Consider the following 8,170-nt stretch of genomic DNA (forward strand, 5'->3'; position numbering starts at 1 on the left):
TATTTATTTATTTATTTATTTATTTATTTATTTATTTATTTATTTATTTACTAGTGCAGTGATCATTTCTCCCATGAGAGTAGGGACCTCTTTTGCCTTCTTCACTTCCATAGGCCTTAAACCATGCCTGGCATATACTTGTTGAACGAAGGAAGGGCTCTGTCCCCTCCTCCGAATACTGCAGCATATTGTATGTCATATTTTCCTTACATGTTTTTCCTCCTCTTCTAAGTTATTAGCTTCTTGAGGGTGGGGAATGATTCGTTCTTATCCCTCACAATGCCTAGGAGAGGCCTAGGCTCCAATAAGTCTTCACTGAATGCATATATAAAAATAAATGGTGCAGAGACAGGGCATTTCTTTTCTCTTTCAGAACAACTGGACACAGCATTAAGCCAGAGAGATCAAAACTAATTGCTGGAACGAGAAGCACATGCCATTTAACATTCATTGCATCTGTACCAAGGACCGCCTTGGAAAAGTGTGTAATCAACTAACAGCACATCATATTCAGATTGACCTCTGTGTTCATCACGAAGCTATTCTCTTCAGGCAATTGGTTGCCTTTGTGGCCTGTGGGATGAAAAGCTTCCTAAAATAGAGACTAGGGATGAAGTCTAATTCTGATGGGAGGGATCAGAGCTAGAGGGCACCTTCTTTGTGAGCATCAGGCATCTGGGTTATTCTTTTGGCAAAGTAGTTTGTTTTTCATTATTGATAAAAATGGAGATATTAATCCACAAATCATCTTGGGGATCTAGGGAACATAAAGGAGGTAAGGTGTGGTGTTAGTAGAGAGCGACAGATTTGGGGCAGAAATGGGACCAGTAAGTCAAAACGGCGTACATAAAAAAAACAGAAGAGCGATCTGTTCTGGTTCTCCTGGGCAGGGAGAACGTGAGGCCTACTGACCGGCTCATCTGGGTTGAGGTGAGGCTTCTTAAGTTCTGTGATAAAAGTGGGGAGCAGCAAAATAATCTCAGGCAATGGAGACCAGGGTGAATAAACATAGGCCTGGGAATTTGGAGGCCAGAGTGAGGATATGCAATGTTCTGAAACTCATTTGCACAGCTCCCTCTTCCCTTTACCCCCCGAAGAAGACCGGCTTCTCACCCTTAGATGCTGAGCCCTTGGCTTCCCTGAGGGTACTTCACACTGCCCTCAGGGAGAGTGAGGAAGGCTCCCCTCCTCCCTCAGCTGGGCAGAACTGTGGGATGGGGAGCCTCTACAAGGAAAGGATGGGGTTTCGTTCCTGGGGAAAGTTAGGGATTCAAAGAGGGTTTCTTGGAGGGGAGGGGCAGTGTGTGACACATAGGAAAACACAACTATGCAAACTGTGAGACATCTGGGAACCATGCTGTAGCTCCTGAGACCCATCTGCCGGGCTCAGACACCTCCTTAGGAGGCTAAGATTGGCTGGGGGTGCCGATGGAGAAAGGTGTAATGACCTGGGGCGGTGGGGCCAGAGTTGGGGAGGGGATTTTAGGGAAATCCTTCCTGCAAGGTCCCAGAAGCCTTGGTGGAGGCCAAGGCTTATTTTAGTCTTCTCCCCGGGGAAGGAAATGCCTATGGTATGACAGGGCATCATGGCTGGTCTCCCATGGGATGTCCCCCTTCCCCCCTGTCCTCAGTCCCCCAGCTGGCATTCCACACAGCTCTGGGCTGCAGGGCAAGGACTGTGGGCAGAGGCCACAGTCTGAAATCTTGCCTGTGGGAATGTCTCACTGTAATAGCAGGTGGGGCCCTGGCCTGCAGGTGGCACGAACGAGCGGAGGAAGGTGCTCTGAGAGGTCTGACAAATGCTACTGGGGTAAAGAGGCGATTCCTTTCCTTCTCTTTTCTGCTACAGAGAAAATCATTCTTCTTTCTTCTCATAAGAAGGAAATTCTGCAGAGCCTGGAATTAGACCACAAGCACATTTTTCCCCTCAAGGTCATTCACTTCTGTGGCAGCTGCTGTCTTGGGCCTTGCTTTTCCTTTCTGTTCGGCAGTACAAAACCAAAGAGGTCGCTTTGGACTTGTTCAGCCCGGGCTCTGGGTTGTTGTTGTTTGTTGTTGTTTTTCCCATTGGCTAGATGTTTCCAGTTGGTGAGTAAATTATTTATTTGTCAAATCAGTTACCTAGTAAAGCAGCACTTGCTTCCTAGGACTGATGACTCTAGTGTGCTAAATGGTACTCAGGGGTTCCGGCTCCTGCCAAAACGAAGACTGGCTTAGGAGCTAAGGGACTTTGGCAAGTCCTCGCAGTCCTCCCTCCAAAATACATCTCCAGCGTGTCTCCTTCTCGCAGGTCTATGGCGCCATTAATCTTGGGCAGACCCGCCTCCTCGGGATTGCTGTAATAGCACCTCAGCTGGCCTCCCAGTTCGACCCTTGGTCCCCTTCCAGCCATTCTCCACTCAGAAGCCAGGGGCTTTGTGTTCATTTTCTATTGCTGCTGTAGGGAACTGGCACACATGGAGCAGCTTAGCACAGGATAAATTAATTTTCTTAGAGTTCTGGAAGTCAGAAGTCCACAGTCATTTTCACTGGGCTAAAGTCGGGGTGTTGGCAGGGCTACATTCATTCTAGAGGCTCTAGAGGGGAATCTTTTTCTTGCCTTTTCCAGCGTTAGAAGCTGCTTGCGTTCCTAGGCTCGTGGCCCTGCATCACTGCAACCTCCGCTTCCTTTGTCATGCGTCCTTTTCTGAGTCTGACTTTCCCACCTCCTTTTTATGGGGATCCTTGTGATGACATTGGGCCCACTCGGATAATCCAGGATCATCTCCCCATCTCAAGACTCTTATTTTTTTTAAAGATTTTATTTATTTGAGAGAGAGAGTGAGCAAGAGAGAGAAGGAGCAGGGGGAAGGTCAGAGGGTGAGGGAGAAGCAGGTTCCCCACTAAGCAAGGAGCCCAATGCGGGACTCGATCCCAGGACCCTGGGATCGTGACCTGAGCCAAAGGCAGACACTTAACCAACTGAGCAGCCCAGGTGCCGTGCCAAGACCCTTGACTTAATCAAACCACAGTGTCCTTTCTGGCACATAAGGTAATATATTCACAGGTTCCAGGAATGCAGATGTGGAATCTTTGGGTAGGCGGCACAGTGTGGGGAATGGGACACATTATTCTGCCTACCTGGGCATCATGTCACTCACCTTGTTAAGATCTGTGACTTCCCATTGCGTGTAAAATAAATCCACACTCTAATATCTGGCTTATAAGACCCTGCCCACACCTCCAGGCACTTCTCAACCAGCCTTTCCCTGACTCCCTGCTCCTGTCACACTGGCTTGTGCCTGCTCCTCTTTAAACCCCAGACCCTCTCCTTTTGCAGATCTTAGTGGTAGTTACTCTCTGGCTGGATTGTTCTTGTCCCAGCTCCTCACACGGCTGTTTGCTCTCTTACTTTGGGTCTTTGGCCAAATGTCACATTCTCTGAGAGATGGCAAGTATATAGCAGAAGTGTTTCCAGTTATGGAATCCATTGTTTATTGTAAGGAAGAATATAACATTAATTATGTGGCTAGGACCTTTTATTGCTTAATCCTCAAATGCCCTATTTGTCAAGCATTCTGGGTCTGCCTTGACAGAAGAAGAAACGCAGGCTTAAGTAACTTAGTAATTTACAAGGCTAGTGAGTAGTAGAGTGGAATCTGAATACAGCCTGTCTGACAGCAAACCCAGTACCATTATTATTGTACATACCTGTATATTATAGATAGCATCACCAAAGGAAAAAGCTTGGATTGCGGACTTAAACTTAAATTCTGACAATGCCAGTTAGTAATCGTGTGACCATGAGTGAGTGCCTTAGTCTTGGCGAAATTCAATTTCCACATCTCATATCTTTGTTAGGAAAAGTAAATGAAATAAGATATACCAAGTATGTAGCACAATGCCTGGTAGTAAATACTTAAAAAATAGTAGGTCTAAAATATTATTAACAGAAACCTGCTACTCAAGAAGAGAGACATTTTTTGCTTTTTTGCTTCCCTCTAATTTAAAAGTAACTTTAGTGAAAAAAACAAATAATCCAATTTAAAAATGAGCAAAAGACATGAACATTTTTTCCACAGAAGACATCCAGATGGCCAACAGACACATGAAAAGATGCTCAACATCACTCATCATCAGAGAAATGCAAATCAAAACTACAATGAGATGTCACCTCACACCTGTCAGAATGGCTAAAATCTACAACACAAGAAACAACAAGCATTGGCAAAGATGTGGAAAAACAGGAACCCTCCTGCACTGTGGGTGGGAGTGCAGACTGGTGCAGCCACTGTGGAAAACAGTATGGAGGTTCCTCAAAAATTAAAAGTAGAGCTACCATATGATGCAGTAATTCTGCTACTAGGTGTTTACCCAAAGAATATGAAAACACTATGTTTATTGGAGCACTATTTAAATAGCCAAATTATGGAAGCAACCCTAGTGTCAATCCATAGATGAATGGATAAGGAAGAGGTGGTATATATTTATACAATGGAATATTAAGCAGCCATAAAAAAGGATGAGATCATGCCATTTGCAACAACATGGATGGATCTAGAAGGTACAGTGCTAAGTGAAATAAGTCAGTCAGAGAAAGATATATGATTTCATTCATATGTGGAATTAAAAAAAACAAATGAACAAAGAAAAAAGAAACAAATAAATAGACTTTTAACTGTAGAGAACAAACTGATTTACCAGAGGGGCAGGAGGGTGGGGACATGGGTGAAATAGGTGTAGGGGATTAAGAGTTCACTTACCATGATGAGCCCTGCGTAATGAATGTATAGAACTGTTGAATCACTATATTGTACACCTAAAACTAATACACCACTCTATGTTAATTATACTGGAATTAAAATTTAAAAAATAAAATAAAAGAAGCTTGAGAAAACATGAAAGAAATGTCCCTGGTTAATAGTCTCCCATATTTTTATCATTACTTCCTGTCACAAGTATTCTCAAGCTGAAACTCACTGAAACAGGTTCCCCCATCAGTAATGGATACTTTGTAACTCACTCGCAATCTGCAGGGAAGAGTCAAAACTTATCAGTGTTGAAATGATGTTCTTTTGGGACACTGGAAGCTGAAGAATGAGAAATATTCCAAGTGGGTGAGGGAAAATGTCCTGAGACCCAGCAGCTCTTGTTTCCACATGAGATTGTCTCCCTAGTCTGTGGCCATACCACCCTGAACGCGCCCGATCTCGTCTGATCTCGGAAGCTAAGCAGGGTCGGGCCTGGTTAGTACTTGGATGGGAGATTGTCTCCCTAGTGAATATTTCCAGAAAGCTACATTTTTCCTATCCCACCAGGAGGGTAAATAAAACACTTATCTTAAGCTCCCCTGCTAACAATTTCTTTTCCACCTAATGCTTAATGCTGCCATGTTAAAAGACAAATCTGTAAAAAATGTTAATACAAATATGTCATATCCTTCCTTAAAATCTCCAACGAGTCCCCATAACTTTGAGAATAAAGCCCAAACACCATTCATGGTTTGGTAAGGCTCTCTACCATCTCATTCTGATCTACTTTTTTTTTTTTTAAAGATTTTATTTATTTATTTGAGAGAGAGAGAGAGAATGAGAGAGAGCACATGAGAGGGGGGAGGGTCAGAGGGAGAAGCAGACTCCCCGCTGAGCAGGGAGCCCGATGCGGGACTCGATCCCGGGACTCCAGGATCATGACCTGAGCCGAAGGCAGTCGCTCAACCAACTGAGCCACCCAGGCGCCCCTCTGATCTACTTTTCAGAGCTCTATTTCTTGGCACTATTTCCCATTCCATCACTACCGCCTCAGCACACCCTCTGCTTTATAAAGAAGGTGCTGTTAGTTGCTCTTCATTCTCACACTGGGAATTAACTGCAAGAATGTAGACATGTTCATGTTCGCAAGTGCACCACGAATCCCACATCCTTTACAGATGAGAAGAGAGTTCCTAATGTGGTCTAAGATCTCACTAGCCCAAGATTTGGACTGACCAAACCTATGGGTAGTAAATACATTTAAAGGCAGCAAAGATGGTATAGAGAATGCCAACAAAAGCACAGAGCTTCACAACTTGCATTTAAAGTGTCAATGTATTGATTGATTACCAAATAGCTAGCTGTCCTCGTGGAAAGTTCAGTCATTCGGTCATTTTTCTTTCTTTTTTTTTTTTTTTAAGATTTTGTTTATTTATTTGACAGAGAGAGAGACACAGCGAGAGAGGGAACACAAGCAGGGGGAGTGGGAGAGGGAGAAGCAGGCTTCCCGCAGAGCAGGGAGCCCGATGTGGGGCTTGATCCCAGGACCTTGGGATCATGACCTGAGCCAAAGGCAGACGCTTAACGACTGAGCCACCCAGGCGCCACCATTCGGTCATTTTTCAACAAGAGTCAGCAATTATATCTCAGCTTTCTTGTGTAGAAGATGTCATAAGAGATATGCCTAAGTCCCAGATATTCATGCCTGTTTTCTTTCATTTCAATTCAACTAACTTTTGTTGAATACCTATGATGTGTAGGCACTTTCTTAAAGACACAGACACATTGAAGTATGGAGGTGGAATAAATTAATTATAATCTGGAGATACTGACAGGGTCTCATGAAGAGAGAAGAGAGCCAAGCAGAAGGAATGATAGGAGGAATGGCATAGGAATTGGACCGAAAGAGTATTCTGGGGTAGCAGCAAGTGGAAGGTCTCTGGATGGAGCAGAGTAAGCAAGAATGCTATGGGGGGTAAGTCTGGATGTTGTATTCGTATTATGGAGACTCTAAATGCCAGGCTGATGAGTTTGACTTTGTTCGATGTATAGTAAGGAATTACTGAGACTTGGAACAGAGAAGTGACATGATCTCCCATTACTTAAAGTATAGAGAAGAGTTGGTTGCATGTTTCAGATGCAGCAAGTTATTTACTGTAGGTCTTTCTCAAAGAATATATTTCCTAATTTCTTTCTGAGCAAGTGTTATAAGCTCAAAAGAGTGTGTTCTTGAACAAATACAAGAAAAAAGGACTGTGTTGTCTGAAAGTCTACATTTTGCTCTCTTATGTTCCACTGAATTTACAAGACTGTCAACAGAAAATTTGTGCCTGGTTAAGATTGGTAATATTTAGATGGAAAACTTATAAGAACTTGAATGGAAGAAAAACTGTTTAAAAAAGTGTGACTGGGCTGTAGCCAAAAAAAGTCCATTGTAGTAAATTCATCAATCAAGTTCAAAATAAGAGCTTACAATTAAATTTAGGAAAGTCCTCTTTCATGGAAATGCAGGAGCACTCTGACCTTTGAGGCCAGTCTGAGTTCTAGCTCAGTCACTTAGCCACTGAGTGAGCCTGGGGAATATGCTCTCCTTTCTAAGCCTCAGTTTTCTCAGTTGTAAATGTGAGTAATAATGTTAACTACATAAGTGGATCATTGAAATTAAAAGTTTGGTATGAGCTTACCAGAGTTTTATTTGTTCGTAAGAAACTCTTAGTAAATATTTGCCATTTTTTACTGTAGTACTTTCCTCCCAGTTTTAATAAAACTGGACAATGAAAAAATAATAATCTTCTGTATTTCACTTCCCTATTCTGCTAATACAGTTTTTTTTTAAGTTTTATAAGGAACAGAACAGTTGGTTCTCATTATTTATGAATGTGCATACTTGCTAAAATTTATTTGTAACCCCCAAATTAATACTCACAGCACTTTCATGGTCACTCACGAACATGCGTAAAGTTGCAAAGAATTGAGTTGTCTGGTATTCCCAGCTAAGGCTGAACAAAGCAATGTTCTGTCTTCTTGTTTCAGCTCTTATTTCGTAAACAAGTCCTTTTTCTGGTCTAATTGGGCCATATATTTTGTATTTTTTTAGTTTTGTCTTTGTTTCTTTCTGTTTTGGTGATTTTGCTCTTGTGGAATTGTTGGCCAGAGTTCCTAAGCACAAGAAGGCTATGATGTGCCTCAGTGGAGAGCTTGTTAGAGCTTGTCGTCTGTGTCAGATCAGCTTCATTCAGGCTTAAGTTATGGTGCTGTAGGCTGCAAATTTGATTTTAAAGAATTAACAACAATTAAATAAAGTGTATTTAAACAGAAACATACATATATACTGATGGGTTGATGAAAGTGTTGTGACCAGAGGCGTGTGGGAACCTAACTAACCCTGTTTCCCCTAGGAGGAATGGTTCAGTACTCACTAATTCAATGTTTGCGGTCAT

The 8,170-nt window shown here is 42.7% G+C and overlaps 1 pseudogene; it reads left to right on the top strand.

Annotated features, from left to right (window-relative positions):
* Positions 1-5,155: 5,155 nt before the first annotated feature.
* On the top strand, positions 5,156-5,283 carry LOC118017187 (annotated as a pseudogene).
* Positions 5,284-8,170: the final 2,887 nt, after the last annotated feature.

This window comes from Mirounga leonina, unplaced genomic scaffold (genome assembly GCF_011800145.1).
Source record: "Mirounga leonina isolate KUSES-001 unplaced genomic scaffold, KU_Mleo_1.0 Mir_168, whole genome shotgun sequence".
NCBI classification, from domain to species: Eukaryota; Metazoa; Chordata; class Mammalia; order Carnivora; family Phocidae; genus Mirounga; species Mirounga leonina.